The following is a 24,471-nucleotide window of genomic DNA, read 5'->3' as shown; positions in this document are numbered from 1 at the left end:
GCTTTACTTTTGGTTATTCGCGCCATCTATATGCCAACACTGTTGGCATAGGATTACAGATAATAGGGTGGGCTCGTAGAGGGACCCATCCTATGAGTGTTTGGAATTGTATCAACCCATTAACTGCCCATGTCCAAAATGCCGCTGGCCGTTTCTACCCACTAGCTGACCCTTCACTCCCAAAACCTACCCGCTTGGGATCTCTCCAAGCTAGCTCTGTCTCGCAGTAACATCAGCCAATGTGCTTTTATAGGAAAACCACTGTTATTTGTAAGCATTGTTTTAAAAGTTAATGGCTTAATTGCCGTTGTAAATCGGCTCCTGATGTAATGAGCATGTCTTCAGCCACTTGCTTTTTAAACCACATACGTCTCGTTGCACCTGTTCCTTGCTTTGTACTCCTGATGAAAACACATTTTGGCAAAGCCAACAGTGTTGGTTCTTCAATCGGAATTAGATGGACATTTATTAGAACAAGCCATCGTATGCCGAGGTACTTGGCCACATATGCCAGCTGTTGCCACATTAGGGTGAGGCAGTACCTTCATGGCTATGCAAGGCCAATAGCTGCCCTATGTTTACACAGGCCAACACGGTGGTGTTTGCCAATGCTTGTTAGGTTTGGACTCCTACGTGTTGCTTAAGCAACAACTATGGTTGTTTTATTTCACTAGATGGCATTCATGTGCATTAATTCACACCTGCCTTGTACTGCGCCATATTCACTTCTAGTGTAGCTTCCTGGCACCAAGTTTTGCTGGAAGTTGAACTTTATTTGCGTGCCTTAGTTGCAGTAATGTATTCTGCTGCTGATCTGATGTAGAGTCTCGGTTGTTAGAGACTTGACGTACCAGTGTTTTCCCTTTGCTGTAGCTGTACTCTTCTTGTTTGGCGTAGTTCACCCGTTTGTGTGTAGCTTCTTAATGATGGTTCTATTTTGTAATGATATGAACTGAATTGCTACCCTGCAATCAGGACATGCAGTTGAGGCATAACTGGGGCATTTGAGGCTGCACTGGCAGAGCTACTGTCTTTGCCAGTGCTTGCATGGCTTTAGTTGAATATGCCACTGACTTATTATTTCAGAGCATGGCTGATCATGAACCCATGCCCCCTCCATCAGCAACTATACCACTTATGCGAGGTTTCGTATCCTCTGCCTCGGAGTGTATTTAATTGCAAAATTCAACGTCTATAATAAAGCTCATAAATCAGTCTAGGCTATTTTTTTTATATGCATCTGTTCTCAAAAAATATGTGGGCATGTGAACTCTTATGAAGAGTATTTTCATATTTATCAATGATATTTCTTTCAATAACAGTTGACGTCTTGCTGTAGTATGACGTGTTTATTGCAGATCGCCATCTTAGTTTATAACTGAAAATAGACCCTTACAGCCATACCCTTTTGCTTCATAATTCAGTCATTAATATCGTGTTCTAAAATATCCAAAGTGCTTTTAACCTTGGGATGTGCGTCAAAACCATTGTCTTACTTTACCAGAACCGTGTGCGTGTTTGTGTGTGTGTATACAGAGCCGGCCTTAGGGTGGGGAGACCCGGGCGACCGCCAGGGGCGCCACACCCCCCAGGGCGCTTTTGCCCCTGACACGCCAGCTCGGGGGAGTCTTTCAAGGGTTCCCCCGAGCTGGCGTTGTGGGATAAGGCGCAGCAGGCAGCCTTTTACTGTAAAAGGTGCCCGCGGCGGTGGGTGCATTTAAATGCGCCCCTCCGCCGTGGACACTTTTCACAAGAAAAGGCACCATTTGCCCCCCACCACGCCAGCTCCGCGGAGTCTTTCAAGCGCTCCCCCGAGCTGGCGTGGTGGCAGAAGGTGCGACAGGCGCCTCATTGTCATTGAATGAACCCGCGATGGCGGGCTCATTCAATGACAATGGGGTACTAACGGCACCTATTTAACCTCCTCGTCGGAGCGAGGAGGTTAAAAAAAAAAGAAAGTTGCCCATCCTGGCCCCGCCCCCTTCTGCCCCGCCCCCCGTTAACAAGGGGGGGGGGCAAGGGGGGGCGCCAGTTCGCCCAGGGCGCTGCTGCCCTTAAGGCCAGCCCTGTGTGTATAAGATATATATTCGAGAAGTTGCGCAGATTTAATTTAACAAAACCCTTGAAATCCAGCGGATGTGGGAAGTCATGAGCAGCTTAACTCTGCACACTCCTATTGATGCCACCTATAATGTCATTTTGTATGTGACTGTGAATCCCTTCTCTTATAACATGTATGTGCTCATGGGATTTGCAACGGGAACGCACCGAGTTAAGCTGGTCATAACTTCCTACATCTTCTGAATTTCAAGTGTTTGTTTACGTTAAATCTGCGCAACTTAACTGCACCGTAACTAAGGTTTTGTTCAGTGAATTCCAAGGGTTTTGTTATACAATTACATTTTTTTAATTCTTTTTACGGGGCACTACCATGGCCTTTAGCCATTTACACTGTACATGTTCCCCCAATATTTTTCTTTTGGACTCACTAGTTGGCCATGGCTGATGGCAGCCCTTGACATGTTGACCCAATATGTTCACCATTACCTCACTGTAGCTGTAAAAATCTTTTTAAACGTAACCGCAGATCAATCGGCAATGGACTACAATAACCCTGAATATTTTCAAAAGTATTTGCGATTATGTGTCTGACGCACTTTGCTTCCAGATCCCGTTTTCTATTATAACCCTAAATATATAAAAAAGAACCCAGTTTCACAAAGTGTCCCATTGACCCTCCCCACCTTTAGCCCGATGCCATTTCATCCTTTGTCCTCCTCCAAAAGACATTTCCACTTTTCAGTTTCGGATAACCCTGACTATTTTGAAATTATTCGCAAATCTCTCTTGCATCAAATCAACAAAAAAAGCTTCACTTATTTCTGAACATCCTCTTCTGTAAAGCACCATTGGAGATACAGCCATCATTTTGGGAAAAGGATGCAACCGCTTCTCTGTCAAATATTTTAACTACTACTGGACAGAATAACCCCAGACTCCTCCTGGAGGTAGAGATGACGCTTCATGTCCACTTTGTTTCATACCTGGTCCAATTCTGTCCAGAGGTTTTTTGCTGTGAGCTGTGCAGAATGTTTGACTTTCTTTATGGGGAAAAGAATGGCAATAGGCTGAAAACAGTGTTTTTTTTGCTTTCCTAATAACTTTCTTATTTTAATGAATATTTCCCATATTTTCAGTCTGGGGAGGGATGGGGCCTGTGACCAACGTTTTGTTTGCAAACTATCAGCCAAATCAGTCATGTGAGTAAGTTATTAGCAATTCAATTTTTGGCTTTCCTGTGTATCTTGATACTCAACTGAACTATAGTGCGTCAGCCACCGCACTACGATATTTGGATATTTTGGGGGAATAAAGTCAGTAAACCTTGTGACCCTTCAGCATTGATGTCCCGTGGGCTGGGCTGGAAATGGAAACATTTACTTGGGGATCACTCTCATCCATGGGCGGGCCTAAGGGGCGTGGCACCAGTCCAGATCGCGCAACACAGTATCTCTTCACAGAACCCAATCCTAGCGATTTGCATGCAAACAAAGATCATTATGGGAACATCATGTCCGCAATGTAAAATTTGAAACAATTCAGTAAGAAACCCTTTTGAGCAAATAGTGGAAGTTGGGCTCTGCGGTTTTGATTGGTCAGAGTAACCGCCCGAAGGAAAATAAATTGTGCACTTTGCAGGACATGTCTACCAATTTGGACAGCTGATGTTTCTGTATTCAGTTTCCCATGCTGAGTCTTCGGAAAAGTGTCTGCTTGTTGAAACGTCTGTTGCTCGTGCATGTGATAACTTGGTTACGGGACATATCCTGCTCTGAAGCCCAGTTATCACATGCATAAGCAACCCATACTTCAATGAGTAGACTGCTTTCCGAAGACTTAGCTGGCCTGCAGAGTCTTCTGAAAGACGCCTGCTCATTGAAGTGCGGGTTGCACGTCCAACCATGCGCTTCAGAGCAAATCTGTGCGTTTCATGGGCAAGCCTCTGGGCAGGGGCACAGGACAGCGCTCTGAAAAGACGTATCTTTCCAGAGCTCTGCTCTGTCTTGTTCTGGCCCATTTCCTGCACTGTCTATGTGCAAAAAACATTTTTTTTAAATGCGTCAGTCCCACTTTCCCGTTTCGCCCTGTGGTCACCGATGTGACAGTTTATACTCAAAACTGTTATTTGTGTAAACCATGTTGTCTTGGCTTCAGTGCCTTATTTCCCTTTGCAACATCTGTCGTAGACTTGTGTCTAAGCAGGAATCTTCTTTTTATTTGCTTTTGGTTGCTCACTACCCCAGCACTCGGATGGTTCTCAACTAGTATTTGTGCCCAGAGGAATTCCCACAGGCTAAGGAACATTGTTTTTTAGTTTTCTCAGTGGGAGACGTATGCTCATAACTAGAGGGGTATCTGGCCTAGCAGCTTGGGCTATGCTGCTCGCTATGTGGCCAGGAATAAAAAACGTATTTGATTGCAAACTGCCTCCCGCAGATTCAGGGATGGATGAACGTACTTCCTATTCCTTGGTACATAAAATCATTTCTTCTGCTATGCCTTGTTGGACCCAGCTCCAGTCATATTGTCATGGCTGCTCACACGACACCTGTCCCCAATTATCAGATCTGCAACCGCTGTACCAGTTGTCCCTTTTTTGCCATGTGAGCATTTGACCATTTAAGGTTTCCTGTGAGGTACCCCACCCCCATCTATATCAGATGGTCGTCCCCTTCTAAAGCTGTCCGAGCACATCTCTGGGTATCGGGTAATATCCCCATATATATGGTCGCCGTACATAATATCGCCGGGAAAAGGTTGTGGTGATATTATATGGGTGACCATATATATGGGGATAGGGGCAGCCAAAAAAAAAGGGTTTGGGGGTAGCGGGTGTCTCCCCTGCATGTTCCATGCAATAATGTCCCCACAAAAAACGGCCATTTTTCAGCGATATTTTTGAATATCGTTATTTTTGTGGGGACATTATTACATGGAACCCATCTCTGGTGCCATAAAGACTCTGTTTTCGCTACAGAAGAAACAACAAATTAAATACACAATTCTTTCCCAAACCAAAATCCACAACCATGTTGACTCAAGAGTTCTTATGCCTTTCTAGCTTCTACAACTCGTCCTAGAAGCCTAGCGTGAGGTGTCAGAAATGGGAGGCTATTCTAAAGAGTTTCCCTGCCCAGGAAACTAAAGATTTGTCTGTATCTCGTCGTCAAAATTATGTAAACTGTCCTTGTGTCCAAATGACCAACCATAAATGTCTCTGATCTAGGTTCGGCAAAAAGTGTTCACATATAAATCAAACGGATAAATCCAACAAAATAGTCTCCTCTAAGCAAGAGTCCTTGGATTCAGAGGGTGTTTCCCTTCCTCTGGAGGATGGTGAAAGTGTGTTTTTAAAAAATAAAACATGTTTCCTAAAGGACAAACAATTTCTCTTCCGTACAACAAATGCCCAATGCTAGCAAAGGTGTCTCTTTTACCCAACTGCTTACTTCCTGGTATAATGCCCTGCTAGGAATCCTTCAGTAGACTCTTTAGATCCCCTGGTATACTCTCCGGCCAGGTATCTTTCAACAAAGGCTCACTTCTTGATGGATTTCATTTATCAGGACTTCCTGCAATCTTTTCTAAGTCTTTCAGTATAGCACAATTGTATTCCTGCACTGTCTATACCTCTTTGGCTATTGGCACTACGTGTTCCAAGCTTCCTCATATGGCCATCTCATATATGGATATTTGTTCAAGTTCTGTCCTTTAACTTCTTCACCGATATTCATTTGGTTGTGATAACATTTGCTCCAACTTTCCCCATATTGACATCTGTGGCATGAGGATTTGTGCACATTTTGTCTTTCTATTTTACTTGGTCGGTATTCAAAATTAGTTCTTAATTGTTCACATGCCTGTCGGTATACCCCAGGATCCCCACTATCACTGGGAAGACTCGCTGGCGTCTGATAGCGTTTACGACCCATGACTCATTGCTGCAGCGAAGTTGTCACTCGGGTAGAGCGTCTCCCGCCTTGCAGATCCTCTTCCAGCTCTCCCACCGGTACAGCATTCACTTGCCAGCTAACTGCTGTTGTTTGGCACGACCACGCCCTCGACAGCTTTGCTCCTGCTGCCGGCCCCTCTGCAGCTCTTCCCCAGGTGCCTGCCATGGTTTTCTGGGTCTTCGCTTCTCCGGTAGGTGACACTTACAAACAGCAGTTTGAAAGTACCTGCCTTGTCTTTTTCCATGCTTCTGCCTTCAGCTAAGATTCTGCTTACTTCTTTGCTAGTTCTGCTTCTCTCCTCTGACTTGCAATTGAAAGCGTAAGCCATTTTTAAATGTCCCTGGCAAATGAGCTTCATTGAAAAAACTAATCTGCGTGTTTAGCTTGGGGTCTCTTTCACTCCAAATGAACTCCTCCTTCCTCGTCTCAGTACTTGAGGTGTTCTGGGAGTTAGAGCCATAGGATTTTTATACCTTCCAAAATTATATTGTTAAGGATTTTTTGTTTAAAGCAAATACATCCAAGATAGGAGATGTTAAATTTGTAATCTAGGTATGACTGGTATTCTGCTCAGTGTTTTGCAGAAAGTGGTTTTCGGATCCTACAATGGGAGGGATCTGTAAAGTGATAATCCGCAATCAAGAATTCAGGAATTATGTGGTCTTCCTTTCTGGGAAGGATACTGCGTCACTCCTGATGGGGTCACAACCTTTCCCTGATGGCCGTCTCCTCCCTCATAATACCACCATCTGGCCACATGGGAGTAGAGCTCTGGCTGAGTATCGGTGATCACTCTGAAGGAGTCCTCACACTACACACATGGGTCAACTAAAGTATACATGCTTTGGTGGTTACCTATTAACATCCAAGGGCTCCTCTAACTGGATCCCACTGCTACTCTTCCCCCCCACCCCTGTTTCCCCTCCCACCTGCCCTTCTTTTGGCATCATGATTACTTGAAGCCAGATGAGCCCTGAAGATCAACCAGTTCCATCGCTTAGGCTATCTGGAAAGTCCCACATTTGGCATCCTGATCACTTGAAGTTCAGGAGATGAACCTGTTCCATCACACGTGCTAGCCCTAGACTGTTGAAGCATGCATCAGTCACACCCCACTGCTCCCCTTTCCGTGTTCGATAGTGTCCATCCTGCAGCATGATCACTGTATCTGTCAAGGCCTGCGGTAGCGGCTGTCTAGTTATGGATAAGTTTCTCAACCCATAGCAAGAGCACTTTTTGGGCAGTTTATGACTAGGGGTGTACCGAACATCGGCTATTCGGTTTCGGCAGAATAGTTTCCGCCATAGTGACTCGAAGCCGAAGTCCACTTTCTATGATCTGTCTTCTCCCTGTTCGGAGATGACGACTAACCATAGAAAGTATGGCAGTGTCTAGGCTGCAGAAGCCAATTGGCTACTGCAGCCTGACCACAAAGGAATCAGCCTCTGCATGTTGAAATAGGAAGCGAGGGAAGGCAACAGTTCTTCCCTTCCCTCTCTTCCTATGCCAACGGACCAGCAGACGCCAGCACCGCCAGAGCGACCACTGCCCAGGCAAGCCCACCCACCCTACTTCAACACACGGTGAGGCCGCTGAGGTGTCCTGCAGCCCCGGGCCCTCAACCGAAATGGCCGTCATTATTTGCATCGGGCCACTGGTGCAAATCTGGTGGCTGACCTTTATTCTAGTTTTAGGGAGCTGCTCCACTCTCCGGGAGCGGCCCCCATACTCACAAGGTAGCCAAAGTGACCCACAGTTGCAATTGGCTATTCATTCCTTTTCTGACACTGTTTGAAGGGGGTGTTTTATGTTTGAAATTGTGCATTTTAAAGAATATTTATTCAGCAACACTGGTCAAAATGAATAGCCGCATAGCGAAGTAACTCATCAAACAGGCCCACCACATTGCCCCAAAATAGTGTGCTGTGTGCAGATTGCTTGGAGTAGGGGCAATGTTGTGAACATTTTGTGGTTAGGTTGGCAGTGACACAATACTTTCTGAGTGGAAGTTAGTAAGACAATAGTATGTGAATGAAAGGGCGTAGGGGTGCCGGAGACAGTATGCTGTTTGTACATTATGGTAACTTGCATTTAACGCTGTGCATGTCTATTGTGGTGTGGCGGTTGGATAGGAGTGCTGGTGCCAGTGGTGCATATGTGCATTGTAGTAGTTGGTGTCATGCTAACATGTATGCTTGCATTACCGTGCAGGGAATGTGTGCAAGGAGCACACCCACTGCAGCAATGCAGGTTTGACAGTGCATCAGGCCTAGGGTGGTGATCTTTGGAGAATGGGTGTGGAGCACATTGTAGACGTGCTACAGCAGCACAAGTGAGTTGAAAAGTGTGTATTGTGTGTTCCATGGTTGTGGTGATAGTTGCAACATGCTACAATATTTGTTGTACGGCAGGAGATGGTACAGTGAGAAGTTATGTAGTGTGGCCACATGGTGCAATGTTTATGTAATGTGAATATAGAAGAGGGTGTGGTTGAAGTGCAGCTTATGTGCTTGGTTACTCTGCTGTGTTCAGATTTATTGAAGTAGGCCCAATGTTGTGAAGCTGTTATGCTTAGGGTGCCAGTGACACAATACTTTGTAAATGGCAGTGGGTAGGGGTGGTGCAGCTGTGGTATTTTTGTGGATTCTGCTAATTGTGACACGTTTACGTGAATGGGTGTTTTATGGTGTGTGGGAGTTGGGTAGAAGTGCTGCTACGTATGTTACGTTTGTGCATAATGTTAGGTGCCCACATGGTCGCACGCATGGATCCATAGTGCTGTTGTGGGTGTGGAAAGGGCTGCACTGTTGTGTGCATGGCCAAAGGTGTGCTGGGTGCATTTCAGGATCTTTGTGGATGCTGCAATCGTGCATTCTTTAGAAGTTGTTTCTGGTGGATGGGCTTTGGAATCAAACGGAACATGTACTGAGAGTGTTTAATGGTAAATATGGAGTGGTGTACAGAAATGATAGTGTGCAATGCAGAGGTTTTGTATGTGATTGCTGCATGCGTGTTTGAACATTTGACGGCACCCAATGGGGGGGTGCTACAAAAAGGCCTGTGCAAAGGGAAGAAGTATTGTGTGTGCTTTACTGGGCCATGGCCCTCACTGCAGATGGGTGGGGGGTCATGGGGGGAAGTGCATGTGCCACATTTTGCCACTATGAGCAATGGTGGTCATGGAAATGGAATTGTGGGAAATAGGCAATTAGGTGTTTAGGGTGTGGTTGACAGGAAGGCGGGGTACAATTTCATCCCAATACTGTGTCGTGAGGTTGGTCGAGATGGAGAGACGCACAGCGCTTATCGTCGGTGATACCTTTTGTGCGCCATCTGCACAGGTGTTGTGTGCAAAGAGGCATTGCTGTTAATTTCGGGTTGGAAGGAGTGGATGCTTTCTGGGGCTGTCAGGGTGACTGCAGTTTCGGCTGGATGGTTCGCCTTTGCACATATGTGGTGTCCGTCATGAACGTTGACTTTGTCGTGGTGAAATATGGAAGTCTACATTTGGGTTACGTGTCGTGTGGACGTTTAATCCGTCACCTGAAGAGGTTGCCGAATGCAGTGATGCAGATTGTTCCTACTGCCAAAGTCGTTTTCTCATGCATAACACCAAGACCATTATGGGCCCATGACTGTGTAATTTGTCCCCAGCCAGAGGTCGGAAGGTGCGTTATAATATGCATGAATTTATGCAGACTGCTGGCATGTTCTCCACCCAATATGAGACCATGAGGTCGCAAAATATGCAGTGGTTCCGTAGAAATGGTATTTGAGCGCCAATGGCAATGCCGTTTTCTTTTACACTGCAAGAAGCATTGACCAGAATGTGGTATAAATGCGAGGAGAGGCAAACAAACACATATAAAGAGAAAAAGCAAAAAAAGTTGCTAGCACGCACGTAAAAAAATAAAAAAACCTTTATACATCTGCGATGGAAGACGCAATCCCCTACCCAGCTTGCTTTTGCTTCCCCCCACCCCCTCACTATCGCGAAAAGGTAGCGGATTCCGCTGCACGTTCAGGAATACACGTGCTACATCCAAGGTGGCCATGTGGATGGAGAAATCTTGCATACTTTTAGTGAACTTTGTAGTGTACGTGCTTTTGAATGGCACAACACTGTACTGTAAATGTGTAACGGTACATTTGAAGTGTTGTACAGGAGTGACAGTGTTGGATGATGGCAGCTTCGATGTGATTGGTGGATGCGTTTGTGCCTATTTATGCGTAACCCAATGAGGTAGTGCTGCAGAGAAGATAGTGGGAAGGACTGCTCTAGCTGTACAGGGGTTCGGCCCTTGCAGTACTTTGGGAGGCGCATGTGCCACAATCTGCCCTTCGCATCATGTTGCCCAATTGACTTGGCACTGTGGGGATGATCCAACTGGGTACTGTGGGCGTGGTTCACAGGAAGGGGCAGTCAAACTGTTGTACATTACATTCTACGTACTGAGGGCATCTGACATAGCGAAACGCATTGTGTTGACCGTAGGTGATCCCTTTGTCATAGATATGAATAACTATGCCCTGGAAAGACACTGGGGGTCATTACAAGGTGGGCGGTAAGGGATACCGGGCACCCGTAAGGAGACCGGTGCCGGTAATCCCTAACCGCCCTATTCCAAGGTCCCTTGGCGGGGACCGTAATGAACGTGTGGTCTGACCACACGTCCCTTACGGGTCACGCTAAGGGATCAGGGCACTAATAACGGGCTTGCAAGTCGCAGGCCCGTTATTAGCACCCTCCCCATTACCATTTGAGCCTTATGGGGGCTCAAATGGGAATGGGGAATGGTTAGTTCAATGGCGACTTACCGGTCCCGCCAGGGTCGGACTACACCGGTAAGTGCCCATTGAACTACACAGGACACGGGCACGGTATGGGAGGCAGCCATGGAGCTAATGGTTCCATGGCTACCCCCATCTCGTAATGAGGCCCACTTTGATGGCAATTTTGGTTTGGAAGGAGTGGGCGCATTGTGGAATGCTGTGTATGAGTGCAATTTCGCCGATATGCATGCACTTTGCAAAGACCTGGCCACTTTTGCAACAGTAGATGTTATCGTCATCCACTATGACGGCATGCATAAGGGTTACGTGGCTTGCTTGGGTTTGTTCCGTCGACTGAGGAGATTGCTGGGTGTTGTGAAGACGCTTTTTCCCACTGCCAAGGTGCTTTTCTCATCCATAATACCACGAAGAGTATGGCACACTGCTCATGGATGTTGTTCCGAGCCAGGCACAAGAAGGTGTCTTATCAACAGAAGCATGAATACTTTGTCAGCTCGTAAAATGTTCTTCTGCAACAATGACCTCATTAGTTGTGGAAATGCAAAGTTGTTCCAAGAAAATGGCATTTTGTTGTCAACCATTGGCAATGCAGTTTTGTTTGCTCATCTACAGGATGTGGTCCAGAGTTTACTGTAAAAATGTGAGCACAAGAAAACACAAAAACAAATAAAAACCGAAAAAAGATGTTTCTTGAAGCATCTAAAAAAAAAAAACACTCTTTTAAGGGAAATGGGACTGTGGGGATTCTCCTATCAGGTGCTCAGGGTGTGCGTCACAGGCAAGCGTGCCACTACGAAGGATTCCCCTGCTTTAATGCGGTGCAGCCCTTGCGGTACTTGGGGAAAGCGCACATGCCTCAATCTGCGCTTCTCATTTTGCTGGCCAATGGAAATGGTTCTGTGAGGATTGTCTAATCATGGTGTGCGTTACAGGAAAGAGTGGCAATTGCTAGAAGGACTCCTCCTGCTTTCCAGGGGTGCGGTACTTGAGGAAGCGCACGTGCGACATTCTGCGCTTCTCCGCATGCTGGCCAATGGAAATTGTGATGTGGGGATTGTCCAATCAGGTGCTCAGGGTCTGCGTCACATGAAAAGGCGGCAATATTTTTTGTCATTACTCAGTGTAGTGATGGTGGCAGGCAGAGATGGTGAGATGCACTTTCTTGATAGTCGGTGATGCCTTTTGTGGAAGATCTGTTGCAGTATGCCGTCGAAAAAGGCTTTCATGGCAATTTCGATTTGGATGGAGTGGGCGCTTTGTGGTGATGTGAGCAGTTTCGGCAATGTGCTTGTAGTATGTCGACGAGTGGCCGCTCAGCTACCATACATGGTGTGGTTGTACACTATGGAGCGTTCCATTTGAAGACCCTATTGTAAGAATGTAAGCGGACGTACAAAACACAAAAGTATTACAAATAATCACCAAAAAAGGTGTTTCTATGCAAGCAACTTTAATCTATTACATAACGCAGACACTGATGTGGCTGCATTATTTTTCATTTGGTACGCAAATGGAGAATGTGCGGTACATTTTGAAGAAATCTATTTGTGCCTTTCGACGACATGTGCCAATGTACACACAGGAATATGACGTTTCACTGCACAAAACCTTTCACCCAGCAGTAACGTTTAATCTTACTATTCCTGCCATCCCGATTTCTGCACACCCCATCCTAATTGCCTTAGTGCCCTTCTTGGAAGTTGTGAAAGAATTTTTGTAGTAAGTGCTGTACACTGAAACTCTTCATAACACACTGCAACACATCAAGAAACCGCTTTCTACAGCGACCCCCCCCCCATCCCCTTTCTACCCGATTCAACTAGTGTTTTGCTGTTCCTTGTTTACCAGTAGGTCTTATACATCCAGGTGGGCTGCAGCGATGTATTAGTATGTTTGCAGAGCCACTCACGTAGTCGGCAGGAGTACTTGAAATGGGGTCGCATACCGTATGAATCCGGCCCTGTCGCCGGCCCTACAGTGTTATGAGCACACAGAGGATGCCCTACGTATGGGTATAGCTGTGCAACGGCTACACGTGTGCTCCTACAACTATTTAAAAGTTTAAAAGTGCATTCGAAAATGCAGACCACTAATGGACTCCTACGGATACTTGCAGTGTGATTGCACATACGCCGGCCCGGTGCAGTCTCCCTAGGAAACATCCATATTCCTCACCTGCAGTCATCTTGGCCATACTGTGCGGCACAGATGCAGCATGCAATGTTGCCACAAAAAGTGAAACCACTCTAACACTCACCACCACTTACCACATACATCTGTCATTGCTAAGATGCACCAACACTATTCGGAAAAAGAAGGGGTAGCACACATGGATACATACACCAGAGATTTTGGCCTTTCCACACGTTCATCATGATGGCAGCCAAGGAATCAGTGACAAACCGTTGTTAACGGGACATTATGGTTCCGTTTTAGTACCAAACAGCTATCATCTTCACAGAAAACACTATGCTACAGCTAAGTTCAGGTACTGTGCCCTACTTAAAACCTATGAAATTCACTAACAAAAAACATTGTTAAAGGGACATTATGGTTAAGTTGTACTACTAAAAAAACCTATGAAATTCATTGGAAAAAATGTTCCTACAGGGACGTTATGGTTAAAGGTAAAACCAGAAATTCCCCAGTAAGGTACACAACCATAACTCGCGCTACCACTGTGCACTGCAGACTAACACCCATGACCTCAAAGATGACATCACTAATGTCATTGATGACATCACTGATGCCATCACATGTGCCTTTAGTTTTAATAACAAGCCTCCACATGGTATTGTCAATATAATTTTGCCACAAAACTATCAGAGGTCACTGGGAGAACTATCGTGAGGTACACAATCCATTGCTATAAACACCATTGCACTACAGACTTCTTTCCAGTATAGCAGCAACCTTGTGCAGAAACGTAGCCATTGTCTGCAGCATGCACCATAGATGTCCAATATTCAAATGTTTGCCATGTTACATAGTATAATGATGAATGCTTTATTTTCAGAGTTTCCCATACTGTGAAACATGTAATGAGTAGCAAATACCCCCTCACGTACTACATATTTGTACTACTACACACAAACCATCGAGACCTCAACTCGCACAAATATGCCCATATACCGGGAAAGTAAAGTAAGCAAAAAAGCAGCAGTATTACCAGAACGTGTTCATAACCTAACTGATTGTCTTCATGCACAGAAATGTTTGCTGTGTTTCAGGCCTGCTTCTTCCACTATGTACATGTATCACCTGATGTGACTGACTTCTTAGGAAAAGAGTGTAAGGACATATGAGAAGGGTAAGGTCTATACATATAGTTCTTTTTGAATGTTCACTTCCTGCTTGTCAGTGAAGAAAACCACCTGCCCTACATATATGTGAACAGAAAGAGGGAGCCAGACGTGATGGCATGAGGGATGTCATCAATGACATTAATGATGTCCTCTTTGAGGTCCTAGGTGTAAGCCCTTGCAGTGCACAGTGGTTGTGTGAGTTATGGTTGCATAACTTACCATAACTGGCGTTTTTGTTTTTATATATCCCTAATTACATTGATGAAGGGAAAGAACAAGAATACAAAGTGAGAAACCATGCAAGTGCCCCATGTAACTGCATATAGAGATGGGTACTTTTTAATTTCTGTAGGGGGGGGGCTAAAGGGTTTGTAAGGTTCGCACTATCTGCAATTCTAAATATACTCCCTCTATCCGAGGAGCCTCAAGTGAACCACTTGTCACTTCTCTTTATAGAACTTTATCTATTGATGGGTACTGAAAGCTACAAGTCCCTGCTTTGTGATAACATTCCTAGTGATGCCCTCATTCTCTCCGTTAAGTAACATTAGACTTCTCAAATGCCACCGGGATATCTGGATTGGGAGGAGGGGGTGGGGAGAGTGGTGGGGTGAGTCAGCCGGTAATGGAGACGGGTCCTCACCGTTCATGTACCAGCTCAGCCCTGCCCAGACCTGCTGGTAGGATAAGCAAAGAAGATACTGTACGGCTTTTTATATTCAGAGCATGTTGCTTTGAGGTGAAAGGGGAGAGAGCTGTCTCCATGGGCACCATTGTTAGATAAGGATTTAAAATTCAGATTGGCTGCTCAGTGTGTGTGTGTGTGTGTGTGTGTGTCACACGAAGATGCGTGCAGTTTCACTAGAAGTTGTAGGGATAAGGCTTGATATCTGTATAGTAAAGGAATTGGATATTCCATTTTGTAAGCACAGTGAACCTGCCCCGGAGGCTAAACAAAGGGAGGCTTGGCAAAGGGAATCGCTGGTTTGCCTCTTCACTGAGCAGCCCGCCTTAGAGCAGGTGCTGGTTGCAGGTCCTTTCCTCAAGTTGGGTGCCTGCTTTTTCTTCACCCCCCCATGAATACCCCCTTCTTTCTTTGCCGATGCTTAGTCACTGACATGCCCATTGCCACTTTGTCGCTGAGCAATTCCCGGCCTCTCCATTGGGCACTTACTCCTTTCTTTACCGTTCTCCTTTTGCTACCACCAGGAATACTCTTGCTAGCAACGCCTGGACTGCGCATGCCTTTTTGGATGACCTCACCAGCCCAACCATCATCCTGATCTACAGATCTCGTGGTGACTTTGCCCTCGTTGCTAATGTTGGATTTCCTGACTTCCCTCCAGTCCATCTCCTACACTCTTGCTATGGTGGCATTTACTATCTGGCTGGATATTCCTTCCAATAAAATCCCATGTCTCTTTTTAGACTCCTGTCACATAATCTTCCTCCATCTCTGACCATATAGCCACACAATTCTATGCACTAGCCTGGAGAATGCCCTAAATAATTGTTTCAAACAAATAACATATAGGCAATAAAGTTGAGTTACCGTTACGTATTGAGGGCCTAGCATTAGACAGACATTGTAAACAGGCCTCTGGGCATGCTTTTCACTAGAAACAAATTCACATTGTATTAACTTGCTTAGTAGCCGCAGAAGCTGGCAGTGCATTGCAAATTACACGTTCCTAGGATCATATGGAAAGAACTGAACTGTCTTTGATACTTTCGAGGTCAGGATGCAAAGCTCATGGGTGCCGGGGAAAGGCGGTGAATACACAATCATTTTATAATTCGCCATATTAGTTTGTGAAACTCGTCTACTGACTGTTTCAAAATGTCCCATGGGCGATTCAAATTGCTCCTTAGCACATCTTGATTCTTATACCGTGTGACTCCCGCTCCCCACCCCCCAGCTTACTTCTGCAGGAGTCTGTCCTGATACATTCTGATTTCGCCATCACTGTTTTGTTGGCAATGCTGGATTTGACTTTTATGGACGTCATTGATTCACAGTGCATCACTCTTTCTCATGGTGGTCCTGAATCATGCTGTTCCCATCTTCATCTTGTATTCAGGCTTGCAACATTGTGTTACTACTGACTTCTGCAATTGTATTCGCTCTACCCTCTTGCTTCTCCACTCTTTTTGACTGCTTACTCTGGTCTCTCCTCCTCTCCCTTTCTCCCTTTTCCTATCTACTCCCCTTATTTTCTTCTATGCACTTACTCTATCAGAATTGTCCCTGGACCTAGTATGATAGCAACCTCATCTGTCTCCTCCCCCCACTCCTTACTTGCGGCTCCCACACCCTCAAGCACTATCGCAAATGTCATCAGGCCTAGTAAGATAGTCGCTTGTTTTGTTCCTCCCCTCCCTTTCTGCACCCCTCTCCCTCGCCTCTTGTTTTTCACCGGCTCTACCAGAAATGTCATCAGGCCTAGTACGGTAGTCGCCTGTCTGTTTCCATTTCCTTCCCACTCTCCCCCTCCCTTCCTTATCTATGTCTTAGCTCTTGCACTATCTGAAATGTCAGGCCAAGTACGATAGTTCATTTCACATCCTTACTGTTCATGGCCTGTAAGAATGTCACTGTATTTTCCCTTGTTCCCTCCCTTGCCTTTAAGCGCTTTGAAACACTTATATAGGCGCTATATAAATAAACTATCATGTATCATAACACTACATGCTTTCCTCACCAACCGTCTACCCGCAAGATTCCCACTGATTGGCCTTGGTCTGACCGCCCCCTGCCCGCTGTCCCCCACGGTTGAACCTAGCAGGATGCCACCTCCTGCCCAGGCTGAACTGAAGTTCCTTAACCTTAGACCCATGAAAAGAGTGACCACCTCTGCATGCGCCTTGCTCCATAGTGCCCTCTCATGCACACTAGATGCTGGTAAATATATGTATTCAATTTTTTTGGAGGTAGTTTTCACTTTAGTTCGAGAGTCATGTGGTTTGCCAATACATTGCTATTTATAACCCAGTAACATTTACAACAAATGTGCAAACAAAATATTGAAACATTGAAATTATCAAGGGACATTGGTAGGGCCTACAATTGATCCTTGGGCTTAGTATTAGTATTATTTTTTAATTATATAAAGAGTAACTTATACCCCCGGGTGAACAGTATCAAAGCACTATACAAATTGGACATCCAACCAATAAAAGGAAAAGCATAAACGAAGCATACAATAAAAAACAAACAAGATACCACGATGGACATATGTTTTTAAGTGGTGGTAGTGCCCTTTCATGCACCCTGGATGTAGTGGCACCTACAATCAAAAAAATAAGCCACCCTAGAAATGCAAGAACTAGTTTGATACTGACCTTGTCAGAATGAAGAGGAATAATTGATAACTTGGACGGTATTGGAGGATGGGTGACAACGACCCCATCGGATAAAGGCAAATATGCCTTCCTTCATAGATGGAGGAGTCTACTGCTAAATAAATCCTCAGACCTGTTTATAATGTACAAGGTGTTAATTACTACTGAAGCTTGAACTGCTGTGCCTTCCAATCCCTTGCAGATGGCCTCTTCCTTCTTCACTAAAGAAATGGTCGCTCATTCAGGCATCTGTTGTCTCGCAAGTCCAAACCATCGTACCTCACCCTTCAGGAGATGTTTTGTGGCTTTCTGTTTTTATGCCTGCCTGCACTACAGACGCCCTAGTCACTTAAGAGAGTTGGCTTCAGCCGAATAGGTTGCCCAGTCCAGCCTGGACTATCGAGGACAATATTGGGTCTTTAGCCATTTACTTGGTTGCCCTTTGCAACTGCTGATTCCTCTCTCGTGTCTTATCCCCACGGTGAACTCATGAAGGCAGGCATCGTCCCGCTCCCCAAAAACCCTTTGGATCATCTGGCAATGCCATCTAATTGCTGCCCGATTCCCATTGCCCCTCTCCTTCATAATAGCCTGAAAAAGATGGCCATCTCCCAACTCCAGGCCTTCGATGAAAACCATGTCATGTTGCGAGACAATCATTCTGGTTTTCAGCCCTTGTGAGGCACCGTCCGCCCTTCCACTTATGAGAGAGGAAACCCTGCAGTTGCTTGACAACAACTTCCTTGTTCTTCTCGATCTTGCTTCTGTGTTTGATACAATCGCCCAATTCCCCTTTTGGACTGTCTGGAAAAGTACAATTGGCTTTAATGACTGTGGCCTTAAATGTAGATTGTCCTTTCTTCTTGACTACATGTTGAGCCGCGGCCTATTCTTCCCCTTCCTACCATCTCCAATTGTTGGGTTACCCATGACTCCATACTCTCTCCCAGTCCCTTCGGCATCTACCTAGCACCTACCGAACTACGCCTCCTATTTCCTGCTCCTTTCATTCTTACCCCGATGAAGTGCAGATTGCTTTTCGATTTGCAGGTGGCCCATACTCTGCACATTTCCTGGCTGCATCAGGTCTCTCTCGTGACCAGTCATAGATGTTTCCCCTCAACTACCTTGCTTGTCACACAGCTAAGCTTGAAATAATCTATTTGGGCTCCCCCGTTCTTCCTTCCTTTTCTTTCCCCTGTTTGCATCCCCCTTCTTCCTGCCCCTCAACCACATTGGCTCCCTCTGCCAAGAATATGGATGTTCTGTTCAACAGCTTCCTCTTTGTCTCCCGTTCCAAATACTTGAACTCTTGGAGATCTCATTTCCAACTGCACCTCCTCCAGTGCATGCTGCCCTTCCTCTTTCCTCGTAGAGTGCAAGTCTCCAGAACTCTGGCCCTCTCTGGGTTGGACCTCTGTAATGGTTTTAGAGTACTTTGATTTTCCACCTGCAGGGCATCCACATAAGGCTTGCAGGCTAATTATAAGCATTAGAACCCATGATCGTATCATGCCTGCCCTACAATCTCTTAACTTGCTCCCTGTTGAGGCCAGGGTGGCTTACAAAGTTAGTCTTCTCATTCACCAAGCCTACTGGGAGTGCGGCCCAGTGCTTACCTAGCGCATGGTGTAAAGTACTGTCCTTCCAGGTTCCTGAAATCTTCCCATCCAGCCTGCCTATGGACTGTTGGTCTAGGAAAAGCAGGCAAGGGGGGTGATGGCGTCTGTCTCTGGAATACTCTCACATTGGCTCTTGGGGAGGAAGAAAGACCCCAGCACTTTAGGAAATACATTAAGACCCTTCTCTTCAGGGAAGACTTTTTTTCTCTCTAACAGTGCTCTTCATGGCACGTCTTTCATGGCCCACTTCACTGTTCTTTGGTTATCTCCCACCTTGTGTCATCGCTATCATGTGTTGTACCTGTACTTATCCTTTCACACTACCGTTGTTGCGAATTAACTTTGACCCTCAATGTTCTCTAACAAAGAGCTGTCTGTACCCATGACTCCCTAGTTTTCTTTTTTTTTTTTTTTGGGTCCTGCCTTGTGCCCTGCCCTTTTCTGACAATCTGGTCTTTCATCCCACTCCCCCTTCCACTTGCGGTGCCACAAAGTGACTGCATATCACAAAGGGCAGATTTCAAGTTAGAAATACAAAAAATAAATGGAATACTGACTTTTGACTTTAGCTGGCAGTTGGGTCAAATCCATAGCTCCTTACCTAGTGCGTACTGGCGTTAAGACTCTACACCATAGACCCTATAAAACCTTTAAGGATAAAGCTGCATTTCTTTTGGCAACACTGACATTGCCATCCGAAAGTACAGTTCTGGGAGATTGTGCCCCAACAAATCCAAAGCAGTCCACTGAAGTTTTATATTGGAGTAAATGTCTCCATTGTGGGTTGTGAAGGCATCGTGAGTCGGACACAGACAACGGGTTCAAGTTTTCTCAGCAAAGTTTTATTTAACTTAAAATGCAGGGTGGAATAATGCCTAACTTGCACTATGCTAAGGTGGGATTTCCCTCCCTAAAGAAAACTCTAAGGATAGTCAGGAGGTACAAAGAAAAAAATATACTTGCCCTCACAACTAACTGCATACGATGTATAGGGATGTTGGTATTAAAAAGGAATAGTGTTCAAAGTGAAGTTCAGAGTTCCTTCTAGCTCTTTGGCTTGTAATCGCTCCCCTTCTACAAGTTCAAAGTAGTTAATCAAATACAGGGGTTCCCTTCCCCAAGAGTTCAAAATCTTCCAGCTTTCAAGCAAACACTTGACATTAATATCACAGCCAGGTCTTTGTACAACAAAGGCTTCTTTATAGGTATTTTCAGTGGTTTCTTCATTCAAGGACCCCAGATCCAGGCGCAGTTGTAGGACCACATGGTCCACCCATCACAGGTTACTCAACGGTACCCTTCCTCGACTGCTTTTCCTTTAATACCAGTCCACTGCTTCTCAGCAGTGAGGTTTTCTTCACTCATGTGTCACTTTCCTGAAACTGTGTGGTGGCATGTTTAACCACTTTGCACTTGTTGCACCTTCTTATGTTTCCTTGGCTTTTGCCAGTGCTCGTTTCCCTATTATACAGTTCTTTGCACTTTCTTGACTTTGACCAATGTTGGGGTTCTCATATCCTGCATACAAGTTGTGCTCTCTTGGCTCTGCTAGCACTTAATTCAGTGAATGCAGTCCATATGGTTCATTCTTTCACCCCTTCTCAGTATGCCAAAGTGTTCCCAACCTGCTTTTATTTTGTTCGTTATTCACAGTGCCTTGCTTTATTTAAATCACCAGCTGCAAGCCCGGTGGCCCCACCCTTTCCTGGTTGCACTCGGCGGTCAGTCTTGCGGCTCCTTGCGCGGCCTTCCACCGCCACGGGTTCCTGTTTCTCTGTGCGGTCGCTCACATCTTCTCCCGACAGACTTCTTGTGGCTCACGCACACCCAGCAGTGCTTCCTCTGTGAAGCAGGATACTCATGACCATTTCCCTCAGTCCTTCCGGCCCCCTTCTAACGGCTCGCCACCGGCCTCCTGCTTCTTATGCCTTTGCTTCCCTCTGCATACACACTGCACTGCTTAACGGGTCCAGAGTGCTCCTCCTGCCATGCCGCCACACCAGAGAGGTCTCCCTGCACACAGCTGACTGCGCCCGCAGCCGAGTCTGCTGTCACATCAGCCTCTGCTTCTGCTTTTGCCTCTGCCTCAATTTGTTTCCGGCTTCCTGTTTTTTAAAGCGCTCGCCTCCATTTACTTTAGAAAAAGGAATAGACCGCTGACAAGCAAAGCGGTAGTCCTGCTTAAATCTTGTTCTTGGTTGGTGTTGATGGATGGTAGTTTTTTAAAAAAAGGTTGCATTGGTCTAGTTATCCTTTGCCTCGTTCCAGTACTGTACTGATGCCGTTTGGGTAATATTTTAGGGGGATCACAAGAAAACGGTTGACAAAAGCCTATGAAGGCTTGATGGGTGGAGGGTTCATAGTGAAACGGAAATAGGGGATACCATGTCTCAAGGCTGTCCTTGCCCCACTCCCCAAGTCTACTCCACCCAGGTGATCCTACCTTGCATTTCCTCCCCCAGGGTCGGGATCCAAAAGCGATAGTCTTTCCCCGGCCACCTGAGAAGAGGCTACAGGGGGGAAAAGTGAGGATGCCCTCGTGCTTCAAGCAAGTATGATTGAAAAAAGAAACGTCCATCCTTTTTGTTTTCAAAACCCCAGTTACCAAGGTGGAGCTGATGTGTTTTCAGTGCTTGGGACCCAATTTCTATTGTAAAGCTTTGTTCGATGTAGGATTATCCACTTGGTGAAGAGCATGAATGCTTTTGGGAAGTCTTTGTGTGCCTCCGACTCCACGCTTGGTGCGCGACTGCCTCGGATTTCTGTTCCACAACTAACCTTATCACACAACTATATACTTCCCACGTTGTAGCTACAACTACTTGACTTCTGTATCGAAGATGGTATGTGACTCAAGGTTCATGGGTGTGCGCCAAACTGAACTGGGTGCATGCCTATCTCCTACAGTAATTGTTTTGTGCATGACCTCTCTTCCGCGACCATGATCTGTACTACCAAGGTTATGCAGGAAGGGAGGAGGGGTTTCATTCTGCACCCGTTCAATTGCTATTTTGCTTACGGGACATTGACTATGCAGGCCAGCAACTTTTCCAGAATTATTTAAAAAAACACACAAATGGGTTGTACGAACTCCCCGCCCCCTTCTTTGTGCCTGGTCTTGTTTTTCTTGTTGCAGGTATAACCTCAGTTGGGAAACCAGACTTTTGGGAATAACATTTGACTCTTAAGATTTACTGTGAGTGGCAAATTAAAGGAGGCGTATCCTGCATATTTTATTTTTTATGGAATTGGTGATCAGTGGTACTTGGAGATTAGCAACAAACAAAATGTAAATATGTAAATTTCAATCAGCTGACAAAATAAGCACTGTGACTCCTGTGACAAGCCATTTTAGAATGGTTCCTTGATGATCTGAAACGAATGTTGCAAAATAACAAGAATGCACTGATGAGTGGGATCTTGACATTGCTTAGCCAAGCCTATATCCAGTCTGAAATTAAACACACAGTCCCATAGCACCACTGCACTGCACAGTAGACCATAGATCTGAAAACGAAATTTCAATCTAGCCCCATCTCTCTGCAAGGAGATGTGCTTCTATGCAGAGGCGGGTGGAGGGGTGCCTGGGTTTGTGTGCTGAGGAATTCACTGATGTGTCCTAGGTGATGATGTATCTTAGAACATGGAATGCTAGTGTAGAATGTTTTACTTGACATGTAATCCCATGTTCTATGCATAGTAGTTGGAGGAAAGGAGCTGATGGTAGAAGGCTGTGCTGGAAGGGTTTCTACCTAATAATAAAGTACTACATGAAGCTTACCTGTGTTCTATCATGCTTCATATCGATGGCGACGAGCTAGCTGAAGCATGAGCAACCCCCAGCATGCTGTCATTGTTCAGAGTGCTGTGCATGTGCCCCGATATAGGCTCTGTCTGCTGCCCTCTGCTTCGGGGAAGGAGTGCCTGTTCCGATCTCCCGCAGAGTGTGGGTGCGGGGTCCATACTATGCTGAGCCGCAGTGGGGAGTGGACTACAGTGTGAGCAGAGCTAGGCGGTCGGATGCACTTCTGAGGTGCAGAGAGGAGCAATCTGCTGTTTAAAGCTTGCTGCAAATAAGTGTGGGTCAGATTGGAGGTGCCCTCTGATTTCAGAGAACTCTGTGTGATCAAGGGGGAGGTGCATGATTGTGAGGACTCGCAACCACCTACAAGCGCGCTGATTTTGTTCAACCCCTCTACCCCCTGTGTTGCGGCAGTGAGAGGGGGCACGAGTGTGAAGCCATGTAGCTTAGAGGAAAGGACCCTTCAGCTTACTTTAGTAGAGCGACCACAATGGAAACAGTTTTGTTGCCATGGCAACACCATTACGCTACAGAGAAGGGCATTAGATGTACAGTGGCCTGCAGGTATGTATTCAAGTAGTTGTGCCAACTGCTACTGAAGCGGCAGTGACCATTGACGGCACCATTAATGTTTTTGTGCATTAAGGTATGCAGCGCAATTTCACTTTGGCACGTGTTTGTCTTCCAAAGAGCTACAATTGATCAACATTACTTGTTGTAGCCCGCTCGTCCCAGTCTGTGGAAGTAAAACTTATTTAGGGAAAAGAACAAAATGGCTATGCCTGGTGTTCCTGGCCCCACTATATGTTTCGCTTCTTCGGGACTAGTAAATGTGAAATGGGACCAATGGGGGAAAAAAGGTTTTTCACATTACGTAAAGGTGGCATGTGAAAACGAATTCTCTAATGATAGAAAGGTCTCCTTGTTCATGCATTTTCTGGGTTGCAAAGGGCAGCGGTTTTTTGATACTCTGCATACGTTAGTTGTAGATGGTGGTTATACCGTGAATTAATTGGAACTGGCTCTCAAGTTGGATTTGCATTTTAACCCCAAGACAAGAACCATCATGTAGCAATATAACTTTGGGGTGTTTGTGCAAGAACTAGGGGAGAGTGTTGAAGAATATGTAACAGCACTTCGCCACCTAGAATTATCCTGCAAATTTAGACTCTTTTGACGAACATATCTAAGACCAATTCATGATCCATTGCAAGAGTACCAAGATTACAGAGGAGTTGTGGTTAAAGGACAAACCTACTTTAGATGAAGTGTTGGACATTGCCAAACATGTGGAACATTCCATGGCATGTGTGGCGAAATTGACAGAAAATGAGAATTAAAGAGTCAAAGGTAGAGGTCCTGAAAGTCTTGGATGGGAAACCAATGAATGTGAAGGAGAAAGTAGGTGGGAAAAGTGGTGGGGACAGTTGAGGTGCTCGAGTTAAAGGCCAGAAAACTGAAGAGCGTTAGTTTTCGTTGTGCCAGTAACTTGCATTTTACTGCAGCTGCGATGTGCCCTGGGTGCAAGGTGATCTGCTCGACATGTAAAAGAAATGGGCACTGTGCCAACTCTTGCAAGAATTTTCAATTCA

At 45.6% G+C, this 24,471-nt stretch overlaps 1 protein-coding gene across 3 annotated transcripts in view; it reads left to right on the top strand.

The window, feature by feature from the left end:
* Positions 1–24,471, top strand: part of EPHX1 (epoxide hydrolase 1) — a 325,954-nt gene that overhangs the window by 74,169 nt on the left and 227,314 nt on the right. The gene's annotated exons all lie outside the window — the stretch shown is intronic.

This window comes from Ambystoma mexicanum, chromosome 4q (genome assembly GCF_040938575.1).
Source record: "Ambystoma mexicanum isolate Mex_15411 chromosome 4q, UKY_AmexF1_1, whole genome shotgun sequence".
NCBI classification, from domain to species: domain Eukaryota; kingdom Metazoa; phylum Chordata; class Amphibia; order Caudata; family Ambystomatidae; genus Ambystoma; species Ambystoma mexicanum.
Note: the sequence above shows the minus strand (reverse complement) of the source record. Positions and strands in the feature narration are given on the sequence as shown.